Source organism: Scyliorhinus canicula, chromosome 5, assembly GCF_902713615.1.
Source record: "Scyliorhinus canicula chromosome 5, sScyCan1.1, whole genome shotgun sequence".
NCBI classification, from domain to species: domain Eukaryota; kingdom Metazoa; phylum Chordata; class Chondrichthyes; order Carcharhiniformes; family Scyliorhinidae; genus Scyliorhinus; species Scyliorhinus canicula.
Genome location: NC_052150.1, coordinates 58,912,719 through 58,926,683, shown reverse-complemented (window position 1 = coordinate 58,926,683; position 13,965 = coordinate 58,912,719). Strand labels below are relative to the sequence as shown.

At 44.5% G+C, this 13,965-nt stretch overlaps 1 protein-coding gene across 2 annotated transcripts in view; it reads left to right on the top strand.

The window, feature by feature from the left end:
- Positions 1-13,965, top strand: part of myo10 (myosin X) — a 508,428-nt gene that overhangs the window by 412,572 nt on the left and 81,891 nt on the right. The gene's annotated exons all lie outside the window — the stretch shown is intronic.

The following is a 13,965-nucleotide window of genomic DNA, read 5'->3' as shown; positions in this document are numbered from 1 at the left end:
TCGGTGAACCCAAGGAGTCAGATTCACCACACCCATTCTCTACTGGCTTCAATGGACAGTAACATCTGGTGGGATGTAAAACTAAATTGAACTCAATCGTGTCATTTTTCCATGGCTGGATTTGGTTATAATTTCTCCCAGTGTCTCAGCATTGGATTGGTACTGCTTGATGGTGCTTACCCCAGTGTATCCAAATAACATCAAATGTGGCCCATGCCTAGCATCAGGTTATCAAATCAGCCCCTTCACATAAAATAAGTTTATATCTTGTGCCAAATTGTCATCTGGGTGAGAAGGCACTTTTCAATGTGGGAATGGCCACATTTTGATTTTCCGTTTGAGGAAATCTGATTTCTTTTCTGAATTCTGACCCCACACCCTTTTTCCTCTGGCCTTTTTGTGAGTCAAAGAACAAATAACAAAGAAACGTACAGCACAAGAACAGGCCCTTTGGCCCTCCAAGCCTGCGCCAACCATGCTGCCCGTCTAAACTAAAATCTTCCACACTTCCGAGGTCTGTATCCCTCTATTCCCATTCTATTCATGTATTTTTCAAGATGCCCCTTAAATGTCACTATCGTCCCTACTTCCACCACCTCCTCCGGCAGCGAGTTCCAGGCACCCACTACCCTCTGTAAAAAAAAAATAAAAAAACTTGCCTCTCACATCTCCTCTAAACCTTGCCCCCGAGCACCTTAAACCTATGCTCCTGAGTAATTGACCCCTCTACCCTGGGAAAAATGAAAAAATGAAATGAAAATCGCTTATTGTCACGAGTAGGCTTCAATGAAGTTACTGTGAAAAGCCCCTAGTCGCCACATTCCGGCGCCTGTCCGGGGAGGCTGGTACGGGAATCGAACCGTGCTGCTGGCCTGCTTGGTCTGCTTTAAAAGCCAGCGATTTAGCCTGGTGAGCTAAACCAGCCCCTAGTCTCTAGTCTCTAAAAAGTCTCTGACCATCCACTCTGTAATGCCCCTCATAATTTTGTAGACCTCTATCAGGTTGCCCCTCGACCTTCTTCGTTCCAGTGAGAACATACCAAGTTTATTAAACCTCTCCTCATAGCTAATACCCTCCACACCAGGCAACATCCTGGTAAATCTCTTCTGCACCCTCTCTAAATCCTCCACATCCTTCTGGTAGTGTGGCGACCAGAATTGAACACTATTCTCCAAGTGTGGCCTAACTAACATTCTATGCAGCTGCAACATGACTTGCCAATTCTTATAATCAATGCCCCAGCCAATAAAGCCAAGGATGCTGTATGCCTTCTTGACTACCTTCTCCACCTGTGTTGCCACTTTCAGTGACCTGTGGACTTGTACACCAAGATCTCGCTGACTGTCTTAAGGGTTCTACCATTCACTGTATATTCCCTACCTGGATTAGACTTTCCAAAATGCATCACCTCACATTTGTCAGAATTAAACTCCATCTGCCATCTCTCCGCCCAAGTCTCCAAACGATCTAAATCCTGCTGTATCCTCTGACAGTCCTCATCGCTATCCACAATTCCACCAACCTTAGTGTCGTCCGCAAACTTACTTATCAGACCAGTTACATTTTCCTCCAAATCATTTATGTATAATACGAAGAGCAAAGGTCCCAGCACTGATCTCTGCGTAACTCCACTAGTCACAGCCCTCCAATCAGAAAAATACCCTTCCATTGCTACTCTCTGCCTTCTATGACCTAGCCAGTTCTGTATCCATCTTGCCAGCTCACATCTGATCCCGTGTGACATCACCTTTTGTACCAGTCTGTCATGAGGGACCTTGTCAAAGGCTTTACTGAAGTCCATGTAGACAACATCCACTGCCCTACCTGCATCGATCATCTTTGTGACCTCCTCAAAAAACTCTATCATGTTAGTGAGACACGACCTCCCCTTCACAAAACCGTGCTACCTCTCGCTAAGACAATCCCTTGCTTCCAAATGGGAGTAGATCCTGTCTCGAAGAATTCTCTCCAGTAATTTCCCGACCAGTGAAGGAAGGCTCACTGGCCTGTAATTCCCTGGATTATCCTTGCCACTCTTCTTAAACAAAGGAACAACATTGGCTATTCTCCAGTCCTCCAGGACATCACCTGAAGACAGTGAGGATCCAAAGATTTCTGTCAAGGCCTCAGTAATTTCCTCTCTTACCTCCTTCAGTATTCCGGGGTAGATCCCATCGGCCCTGGGGACTTACTACCTTAATATTTTTCAAGACGCACAACACCTCGTCTTTTTGGATCTCAATGTGACCCAGACTATCTACACACCCTTCGCCAGACTCAACATCCACCAATTCCTTCTCTTTGGTGAATACTGATGCAAAGTATTCATTTAGCACCTTGCCCATTTACTCTGGCTGCACACTTAGATTCCCTTCCCTGTCCTTCAGTGGGCCAACCCTTTCCCTGGCTACCCTCTTGCTCTTTATGTATGTGTAAAAAGCCTTGGGATTTTCCTTAACCCTATTTTCCAATGACTTTTCGTGACCCCTTCTAGCTCTCCTGACTCCTTGCTTAAGTTCCTTCCTACTTTCCTTATATTCCACACAGGCTCCGTCTGTTCCCAGCCTTCTAGCCCTGACAAATGCTTCCTTTTTCTTTTTGATGAGGATGACAACATTCCTCATTAACCAAGAATCGCAAAATTTGCCATATTTATCCTTCTTCTTCACAGGAACATGCCGGTCCTGAATTCCCTTCAACTGACATTTGAAAGCCTCCCAAATGTCAGATGTTGATTTACCCTCAAACATCCGCCCCCAATCTATGTTCTTCAGTTCCAGCCTGATATTGTTATAATTAGCCTTCCCCCAATTTAGCACATTCACCCGAGGACCACTCTTATCCTTGTCTACTAGCACTTTAAAACTTACTGAATTATGGTTGCTGTTCCCGAAATGCTCCCCTACTGAAACTTCTACCACCTGGCCGGGCTCATTCCCCAATACCAGGTCCAGTACAGCCCCATCCCTAGTTGGACTATCTACATATTGTTTTGAGAAGCCCTCCTGGATGCTTCTTACAAACTCTGCCCCGTCTAAGCCGCTTGCACTAAGTGAGTCCCAGTGAATATTGGGGAAGTTAAAGTCTCCCAACACAACAACCCTGTTGCTTTTACTCCTTTCCAAAATCTGTTTACCTATCTGCTCCTCTATCTCCCGCTGGCTGTTGGGAGGTCTGTAGTAAACCCCCAACATTGTGATTGCACACTTCTTATTCCTGATCTCTACCCATATAGCCTTGCTGCCCTCTGAGGTGTCCTCCCACAGTACAGCTGTGATAGTCTCCCTAACCAGTAGCGCAACCCTTTCGCCCCGTTTACCACCTCCTCTATCCCGCCTGAAACATCTAAATCGTGGAACGTTTAGCTGCCAATCCTGTCCTTCCCTCAACCAGGTCTTTGTAATGGCAACAACATCATAGTTCCAAGTACTAATCCAAGCTCTACGTTCATCTGGCTTACCCATAATACTTCTTGCATTAAAACATATGCACTTCAGGCCACCAGTCCGGCTGTTTTCAGCAACATCTCCCTGTCTGCCCTTCCTCAGAGCCATAGTGGCCCTATTTCCTAGTTCTCCCGCAATTTTTTCACCTACTGACCTATTGCTCCTGTGCCCACCCCCCTGCCATACTAGTTTACACCCTCCCGTCTGACACTGGCAAACCTCGCGGCCAGGATATTTATGCCTCTCCAGTTTAGATGCAACCCATCCTTCTTATACAGGTCACACCTGCCCCGGAAGAGCTCTCAGTGGTCCAGCTAACTGAAACCCACCCTCCTTCACCAGCTGTTTAACCACGTGTTTAGCTGCTCTATCTTCCTATTTCTAGCCTCACTGGCACATGGCACAGGGGGTAATCCCAAGCTCCCTGAATTCCTGCTGCAGGACCACATCCCCCTTCCTGCCTATGTCGTTACTACCAATATGTACCACGACCTCTGCCTGTTTGCCCTCCCCCTGCAGGATGCCCGCTACCCACACTGAGACATCCTGGACCTTGGCAGCATGAAAGCAACATACCATCCTGGAGTCTCTTTCACGTCCACAGAAGCGCCTATCTGTGCCCCTGACTATAGAGTCCCCTCTGACTACTAATCTTCTGCGCCTTGACTTTCCCTGCTGAACATCAGAGCCAGCCGTGGTGCCACTGCTCTGGCTGCTGCTGTTTTCCCCTGACCGACTATTCCCCCGACAGTATCCAAAGGGGTATACCTGTTCGAGAGGGGGACAACCACAGGGGATTCCTGCACTGACTGCCTGCCCCTTCTTTGGTCACCCATTTCTCTGCCTGCACCTTGGGTGTGACCACATTTATACAACTGCTATCTATGACGCTTTCTGCCACCTGCAATGTGCATCTAACTGCTGCTCCAACCGAACCAATTGGTGGTGAGGGAGGAAGGTCAAACATGGGCCTTCCCATCTGGAACTTAATTCTGATGGAGACAGGAAGGTGACACCTCTGAGTGAACCAACAGAAAAAGCAGAAAATTCCACCCCCCGTGTGCAAAATGCTAGTTATGATGTGTGTTCCCCATTTGTAATGGGAGGTGAAAATCGGATTTCCTCCGACACAACATTTTCATCTGATGGTGCAGGGTTTTACCGCCCATTTAAAGCTTCCCATGTTTGAGAATTTGCGAAGAAAAATTCTGAAATATGAGTGTAAATGTTTTAACACCTTTAAATATAACTACTTGAGCTGTATTGTACATAGGAACAGGCGTCGGCCATTCAGCCCATCGAGCCTCTACTGCTATTTAATAAGATCATGGCTGATCGGACAGTTCAGTGCCTTTCACACCCACTATCCCCATAACCCTTTACGTTATTGCTAATCTGAAATGTATCACTAAATGGATATGTCCTGTAATGGAGCTTGGAGCTTTTGCAATGACAACTGCTCCACAATGAATGCTCGGCTGGGTTTCAAAGGCTTCAGCTTAGCAGTTGGTTTTATTGATCCAAGAGCTGTTGAAACTTTTATGATCTTAAAATACCATCATGTGTCTTTAATGTTGTTCCTTGTTGGTTTACAAATACTTTAAAAGATTGCAACTCTTTTTTTTTGCTCCGGTATCAATGATGGTGAGTTTGAATTGAGGGTTTCGTTAGATTGTTAGCAGTTTGTCTTTTTTCAATAATTTTAAAAGCATTCTCATTGCTGTTGCATTGCTCCTGAGAGCTTACGTAGTGCATACGGGATGAGTGATTATGGGGCTATAAACGTGGCATGGAAAATGTACGGTGGCATGGATTGTGGGTGGATAGAAGGTGTGTGAGATGAGATTTAAAGTGCCTTTAAATGATGTTGGGCGCTCAACTGTTATGTTAGAGGACCAAGATTTCTAGTCAGCCCAACTCTACGTCACCACTCCTCATGTATTCCATTGTGTCTCGCAAAATACACTATGAACCCAATCCTTGTTTGAAGCCAAAAATCCATTTTAAAGTCATACATGGTCGAATTTTACTAGCCGCAAGATGTGAAGGTCAGGTTTTCACAAGCCCTGACAAATCCTGGCCTACACAGAAACTCATAGCCAATGGGTGCAATCTAGCAGCCCCGATAGCCATGGGCGCAAATCCTGTCATGGTCGTTGAATATCACGAGCGACCAGAGACGGGATTGCGTCAGCGAGATCTCCGTTTGAGATCTTTGCCGCTGCCCCACCACCAATGATCTTTCAATAAATTTACATATACATTCTAGGTTTGACGCCATAGTGTCTGCCCATGATGTTTCATTCTCTCCCTGTGAATGTGAATCTAATTCACTTGTTTCTCAGTCCGGAAGAAACAATCTCGAACACGTCCGTACTTCAGAATATTCTTTATTACGATCGGAGCTGCTCTCTAGGTGTTCCAAAGAACCACCTCTCTGAGAGTGCCAAAGTCTTGCTCAAAGCACCTTTCCTTTATATGTTTTTTTAAGGGGTTGTCTCTTACATTCACTTGAGCTGGCCCCAATACAGATTACAGCTTGTTTTTATCAAATGTCCAGTACATGACATGATTAATTTGTTATTGTCATATATTTTCAATACATAATCCCACAGACATTGAGATAGACATTTTGCGGTTATCTAGTGGCACAAAAGCGTATAGCAATTTTAGCAAAACACCAGGTGTCCAGCCATGATTTATAAATGGCTCTTACATTGGTTATCACAATAATTCCAATACATGATTTTACAAACCTTGAAGTTATCTATTGGCATATGATAATGTAGCAGCTCTAGCCTAACTAGTAGCTTAATTGGTAAATGGTAGTTATAATTGCAAGCGGCCTCCATCTTTCATATCTCATCATCCGGCCATCCGCCTTGTTTCTCAAGGTTGTGTGGCTTATAGTTGCACTCCCTTACCTTGAACATCCTACAATGGCTTCAATAACATATTCTTACATATTCGTTTAATTTGTGATGTCCCACCTGGTTCTTTCTGTTTCTGGCTATTAACCCTTGCTTCACATCCTCACTTCCCTGTTTCACATTCTCACTCCCCCCTTTGATCATTCCATGATCACACAGCCCTCAGAAACTTATCCTTGAGAGTCTGAAGAATGCCTCCGGGAACTCTAGCTCTACATCCTCATACACATTCTCGGCACGTGCTAAGTCCTGCGGGTCTAATTGGGAAAGCCGCTGCAGCATCTGTGGCATCACAGAAGCACCTAAACGATTACAAAAGCATTTAACACAGGTTATAATAATACACAGCAAAATGCAAAAAGCGATAAAGATAATAAATCCATGAAACAGATAGGTGGTCCAGGAGCTAGACCACAGCCATCCCCAGTCGTCTGAGGAGGACTGGCGGAGTCTCTTTACCCCATCCCGAATGTGGTCCACTAGGTGAGTAATGTTCTCCGAGCTATCAGGGATATAAGTACAGCACTCAGAACCCACCACAGCACATGTACCTCCCTCATTGGCGAGGAGGTAGTCTAAAGCCATGCGGTTCTGTAAGGCAACCGTCCGAACAGCTACTAACTCTGCGCTGAGCTCACTGAGTCCTTCTGCGGTATCATTGGCCACCTGCTCCAATATATCCCGGAGCTGGGTGACTTTTTGGAGAGATCTAATACTGCCGAACTGGGGCCAAAGGACAGTAGCTATTGCCTCCCAAGGCACAATGGCCCTAGTGGATCGGGTATGGGGATGGTCGGATAGGTCTGTATAATGGGCAATACCAGGGACTACAAAGCCCATATAGCAAGAACCCGACCAATTTTCCGGCAACCAGGGATATGCTTTATGTCCGCATACAAAATAGGTATCATTGTACGAGCTCAAGTTCCCCTTGGCATCCGTCATCATGATTCGAGTCAGTTCCCCCCTCCAGGGGCCGCCACTAGTCTGGTTCTTCACTGCTGACCAATTAAAGGTGAACAAGCCCTTTTGTGTAAGATTAGTTATGGGTTGTTGCCAAATCAGGGTCTGGTTACATTGGCTAGTACCTACTGGGTAGGTCCCATTGGCATGATCCTTTTAAAAACATATACTGCCTTTTGGAAACTTAGCATACTTGGGGAGGATCAGGTAGGGCGGCTGATGGGTTGCATTAAATTTTGGCCACCACCCTTGAAACCTGTTCATATTGAACCCAGCCGACTGCCAATCTATCATATCTTGTGTATCATCATCAGAATCGGTATGATTACGTCGCAAAGCCCATTCTGCAACTTCCTCGATCAAATAGGAAAGAGGGACCAAGGGAATACCCCCATGGGCATGGCTGGGAATATGCGTACATACCCAACAAGAGGAGATATTCAATTTCTTTGCATAAGTATAAGACATAAACAGGAATTAATTTGCAGTCACGTGGTGTGTTGCCCGCTTCCTCCTGGTAGGCGGGTATGGATAGTCTTAGTATGGATAGTCTTATCTGCAGGAACTCGTGGCCTGCTTTTCCTTGTACATCGGTAATCCCTTTTCCTCGTACACCGGTAATCCCACCGGCAAGCGTAGCGATCGCAGGTCAGGGATCCGCGGGTAGTCAGCAACCGAGGCTTCTACTCATCTTGATGAATGATGGTGGTGCTGTTTTCTACTGTGGTCGTCGTCTGCAAGGTCTCATCTGTGGTTTTGTTGGCAGTCATGTCCTTACGATAAAGGCGCAAAATCCTTGAGCTGGGTCTACATCGTTGGTCTCGAGCGGTCGCACACAGTAGTGTGCTAGCGAGGATCGTGAGGACAAAAGGCAGCCTCATCCTGTAGTCGAACGATCAGCCACATGTACCTAGAACTTGAAAACGAAAGTTAATAATCACAAAAACTTCACTAGCTTACAGTGGTGGGTGTGAATCCACGCATTGCATCCTTCAACTTTGACTGCCGTGGGGGTGGTTAGGAGAACTTGGAACGGTCCTTCCCAACGTGGTTCCAACCCCTTCCATGTCCAATTGCAGATCATCACATGATCTCCCGGTTGTACAATATCGGAGCTAGATAAGGGTGGCACTTCCTCTTGCGTGACATGTACTTGTAATTGGAGACTCTTTAATACTTTAGTCAAGGCTATTATATAATTAGCCATTTCTGTAGTCATGTGGTGGAACTGAATGTCTCGGGATGTATGACAGTCCAAGGGGGTGCCAAGGGGTCTTCCGTACAAGATTTCAGCGGGGCTCAATCGAGTTTTTCCCGCAGGGGTGGTTCTGATCTGGAAAAGTGCAACAGGTAAAAGTTTGAGCCAGGTGGCTCCAGTCTCTGCTTGCAGCTTAGCAAGTTTGGTTTTCAAAGTCTGGTTAGCTCTTTCCACGATCCCAGCTGCCTGGGGTCTGTAGGCGCAGTGTAATTGCTGTTTAATTCCTAGTTGAGTGCAGAATTCTTTATTGATCTGTCCCACAAAGTGAGGTCCATTGTCAGAGCTTCAACGATAGGGAATTCCAAATCTTGGTACAATTTCACGCATAAGAACTTTTACTACAGTTGAAGCCTTATTATCTACAGTAGGATAGGCCTCTATCCATTTACTAAACACATCAACAATCACTAATACATGCTTATAACACTGACATCTTTCCAACTCAATGTAGTCCAGTTGCAGGGTCTCAAAGGGACCCTCGGGCAATGGTGTTTTTCCCTGCTCACAGGGGACAGCCTTCCCAGGGTTATACTGCTGACATATCAAGCAGCGACTGCTAATTCGTTGGGCTATCTCCTGCAGTCTGGGATGCCACCAGGTTTTTAACAATATATCACCTGTAGCGCGAGCACCACAGTGAGTTGCAAAGTGTACACATTCGGCCACCCAGGCTGCCAAAGCATCGGGCATACATGTCTGCCCTGCTGGGGTGACCCACAGCTTACTTTCTTTATCATATGTACATCCCAATTCTTCCCATAACTTTATATCGCTAGCAGGAGCGTCCTCCTGTAGCTGGATTACGTCAGTAATGGTCGGCATAGGCTTTTTTTAGAGGGAGACTTGTCTTTTGAGCTTTTAGTCTGGCTCATCATTGTAGGCGCTACCATGGCCTTTGACTTTGAGGCTTCTTTTGCTTGGTGGTCGGCCTACCTATTTCCTTCATCTACTGGAGTTTTTCCTTTCGTATGGGCAGTACACTTTATCACTGTTACCTTTTCTGGGAGCATAAGAGCTTGGAGTAACTGGGTTACTAGCTGTTGATGGGGAATTGGGGTGCCAGCGGATGTTAAGAATCCTCTGTTCTTCCATAATTGTCCGAAATCATGACTCCAAAAGCATATCTGGAGTCTGTATAAATATTTACTTTTTGCCTGCTCCTAGTGCGCATGCGCGTATTAGTGCGAACAATTCTGCTTGCTGTGCTGAAAACGGAGTCTCAAATGCTGCTGATTCTACTGTCTCCCCACCCTGGTTGATTATAGCATATCCTGATAACCGCTCCCCCCTTTCACTGATGGAAGCTCTTCCATCTGTGAACATGGTTAGGTCTGGGTCGTTAAGAGGGTGAAAATTCAAAACTTAAGATTTGTAAGTCCCAATTAAAATGCATCTTCAGCTGTGTGGACTGTTCATTACTTTATCAGAATTTAAAAGGCCAGAGTTCACAGGCAAACCCGCATGGGAGTGTCAAGACATCTTCTGGATTACACACAAAAGCTTGTTGAAAGGGTTAATTGTCTTGCAGAGACAAAAAGGGGCGTATAGTGGGTAGATAAATTGGAATGATGCCATTCGCATCTCTAAACTTGTTTTTAATTTTTCACTCAAATGGCTGGGAGTAAAAGTTGGAGTGCTGCCAAATTCCCGTTATCAAGTTTTTCAAGGAACACAATATGTTATTGAAACTCATGGACATATTTAATTTACCCATCTGTTGTTTATAAGTCATTCTGCAATCTCATAATTAAAACATCTGCGTTATGAGACAGTTTCGTTTCACCCTACTGAAGACTATCTGTGTCAGGGAAGTTCCAACCCTGAACCAATGAAACACGGCTTGATCACACCTGTCACATGCACTTCAACCATCCCAACCTCCGCTGAACACCACAAAACCAATACTTTCCTATTCCTACACACGTGATCTCGCACCCTGACCAAAATTCTCTGTGTATCAAAATTACCCTTCAGTGACAATGCGCAGACAACCCGAAGCTTTCAAATAATCACAGCTCGTAAAAAGTCAAGGTCTGAAGTCAAAGTCTGAATACAAAGACAGTGAATAGTTCAGAACAATGTTTAAATGCCTAAAACTCTCTCTCTCTCTCTCTCTCATTCTCTCTGTCTCTGGAACTCTTGTCGCTCTTTCTCTTTATCTAACTACCCCTGCCCTTCTCTGTCTCTCCCTGACTCGCTCTCTTTCGCTCTCTCAACTTTCGCTGTCTCTATCAGTCTCTCTCTCTCTACGTAACTCTCTCTACGTAACTCTGTCTGTCTCTCTTTCTCTAAAATGGAACAAAATTAAAATACTGAACAAAATTTGTCATTCTCCTTCGAAAACTTTATCTGTGTCATTCCATTTAAGTCAATTTCCACTGATTAATTTTAGAGGCATTAGCTTTTCTTAGAGATGTATATTTCTTTGTGCAGATGACCTGCTTGCTGAAATGGTTAAATTTTTGTACAGAATCAAAAGTGTTGGAGAACTTGGCATGGTGCCATCTCCGTCTACTATGTGACCTTAGACATTACCCATCCTTTCTTTCAATTTTCAATGTTCGTTATTTAACCGGTTTTTGGAAAGAGACATTACTGGATGTTTATTTTTCTTTTATTTCAAATGAGTTGAATTACTGCTGAATTTATCTGGACGGCTTGAAATGATCTGAAGTTAGTCTCGACATGTATCCATTCTTAAGTTTCCAACCGTAACCTTGCACTGATCTTCCTCCCCATTTTTTCGTTCTGGGAGTGGAGGGGTTAGTCATTCTCAGATATTCCTGAACAAAACCAATTGAGTGTTTTAGCCCCTTTCTGATCTTTTGGACTTCACTTAATTTGATTTTTTTTTTCTCTCCTTGAGACATTCCGGGACAGTTGTTAGCCGTAATTGTTGGCAGTTTTGTGAGGTCTTTACACTATCTTTACCCACTTGATTGCCTTGTTTAAAGGAGTTAGAGCTCAATTCCTTTTAACCAGCCTGTCTTCCAAATGGTGTGAAGGTTGAATTTATCATTTGTGCTTCTAACTTTATTTGTCTTATCTTTACTTCTGTGTATCTCACCATTTTTCTCTGTTCCACAGAAATCACACCCATCTTTGATCATTGTTTTTTTTTAACCAGAGTATTTTGCTCTTCAAAAACCAAAAAAAAAATTTTTTAAACTGACTTTTTTACTCATTTGGCCTTGATACTAGATTTATTGGATGTTACCTCACCGTCTGTCCGCCTTGCCAAGTGATTCTAATTTTAGGCGGTCAAAGGTTTGACTACTCGCCTTGTCCACCGGCTCGAGCGGCGTCCAGCTCAGTAAATCCTTCCAGACTTACACTAAATGTTAGGGGTGAAAATATTCACATGAAGGCCTGAGTATCAGTAACAAAGCAGTTTACTATGTCAGAATTCTGGGAGATAAGATTTGGGAACTCCGCAGTCCCGGACAGCACCTTATCTCACTTAAGCTTAAACTCACATGGATTAATAAACAGATTCAAGGCGGATAGCCTAATGACTTGGTTCTTTTTCCATATGTGCCTTCCTTTTTTTAAGACATTGGCTGTTTTAACTATTCATTTTTCTGTCAATTTTATACCCAATTTTAATGCATTAGTTTTCCCCCAGTGGCCATTTTTCTTCTAAATTTTTATGCAATTCTCCTGACAATTGTCTCAGTTGCTTGGAATATTCCGGATATTGTTTACACAAGGTTTGAAACGCGCTTCCACTATCAGAGGTTGTATCTAACGTATTACCCATCTCTACACTATTGGCAGTTAATGATCCTTGCGATTATTGTTAATTTGGTGAAATGGTCCTGGACCACTTTATTCAATCTTGAATTTAAACGGAGTTATCCTGCTCCGTTGCCCAATTCAGGCAGGCTCATCCGTGCCTGCAAGCCTATCTAACTACAAGGTTATAACGTCCTTGTTATAGTTGTAACTTAGGGTTGATCACGCACCCTCTAAAGCCTCTTATCGCGGGGGCACTTTTAAACAAAAGCAAGGATCATGATAATGCCGAAACCTCTGTTGTGGCTATTAACTACCAGGGCTACCACCCTTCCTTACGACACTAGTCCCTGACTGTGTCCATGGCTATAACTGTAGGGGCCAACTCCCTCCCTTAAACGGGTTCGCCGGACTGACCTGGATTTCGTAGGAGCGTCCCTGAGCACCGGCAGCGGGGCTGAATCGCGGACGGTACAGCGGAGGGGAATACCAAAGTGGCAAAAATTTTACTCACAGTGGTGGCCCAATTCCTCCTTCGCTCCCGAACTCGACCAGTCGCTTACGCCGTCAGCCTCAGCGGAGACTCTTTGAAATCCCACTTCTGACACCAAATGTGAATGTGAATCTAATTCACTTGTTTCTCAGTCCGGAAGAAACAATCTCGAACACGTCCGTACTTCAGAATATTCTTTATTACGATCGGAGCTGCTCTCTAGGTGTTCCAAAGAACCACCTCTCTGAGAGTGCCAAAGTCTTGCTCAAAGCACCTTTCCTTTATATGTTTTTTTAAGGGGTTGTCTCTTACATTCACTTGAGCTGGCCCCAATACAGATTACAGCTTGTTTTTATCAAATGTCCAGTACATGACATGATTAATTTGTTATTGTCATATATTTTCAATACATAATCCCACAGACATTGAGATAGACATTTTGCGGTTATCTAGTGGCACAAAAGCGTATAGCAATTTTAGCAAAACACCAGGTGTCCAGCCATGATTTATAAATGGCTCTTACATTGGTTATCACAATAATTCCAATACATGATTTTACAAACCTTGAAGTTATCTATTGGCATATGATAATGTAGCAGCTCTAGCCTAACTAGTAGCTTAATTGGTAAATGGTAGTTATAATTGCAAGCGGCCTCCATCTTTCATATCTCATCATCCGGCCATCCGCCTTGTTTCTCAAGGTTGTGTGGCTTATAGTTGCACTCCCTTACCTTGAACATCCTACAATGGCTTCAATAACATATTCTTACATATTCGTTTAATTTGTGATGTCCCACCTGGTTCTTTCTGTTTCTGGCTATTAACCCTTGCTTCACATCCTCACTTCCCTGTTTCACATTCTCATCCCAACCCCACCACCGCAAATCACTACTGACTTTCAAAAAGTGAAAACCAGTTGTGGTGACCATGTCAAGGGCATGACTCTAGTCCCTAAGGGTTGAGGGGTATGCCTGCGCATTGCCCCGGCACTGACAGGGGGCAATGCCCAGTGGTTACCCTCCTCAATTATCAGGGAGCGGTGTTCCCCTTCGGTGTGTGTGGGGTTAGAGGGGGCATATTATTATCCACCACTGGGGGCCTGGTGCCTGTGGAGCTGATGCTTTGGCCCCACCCTGCCAG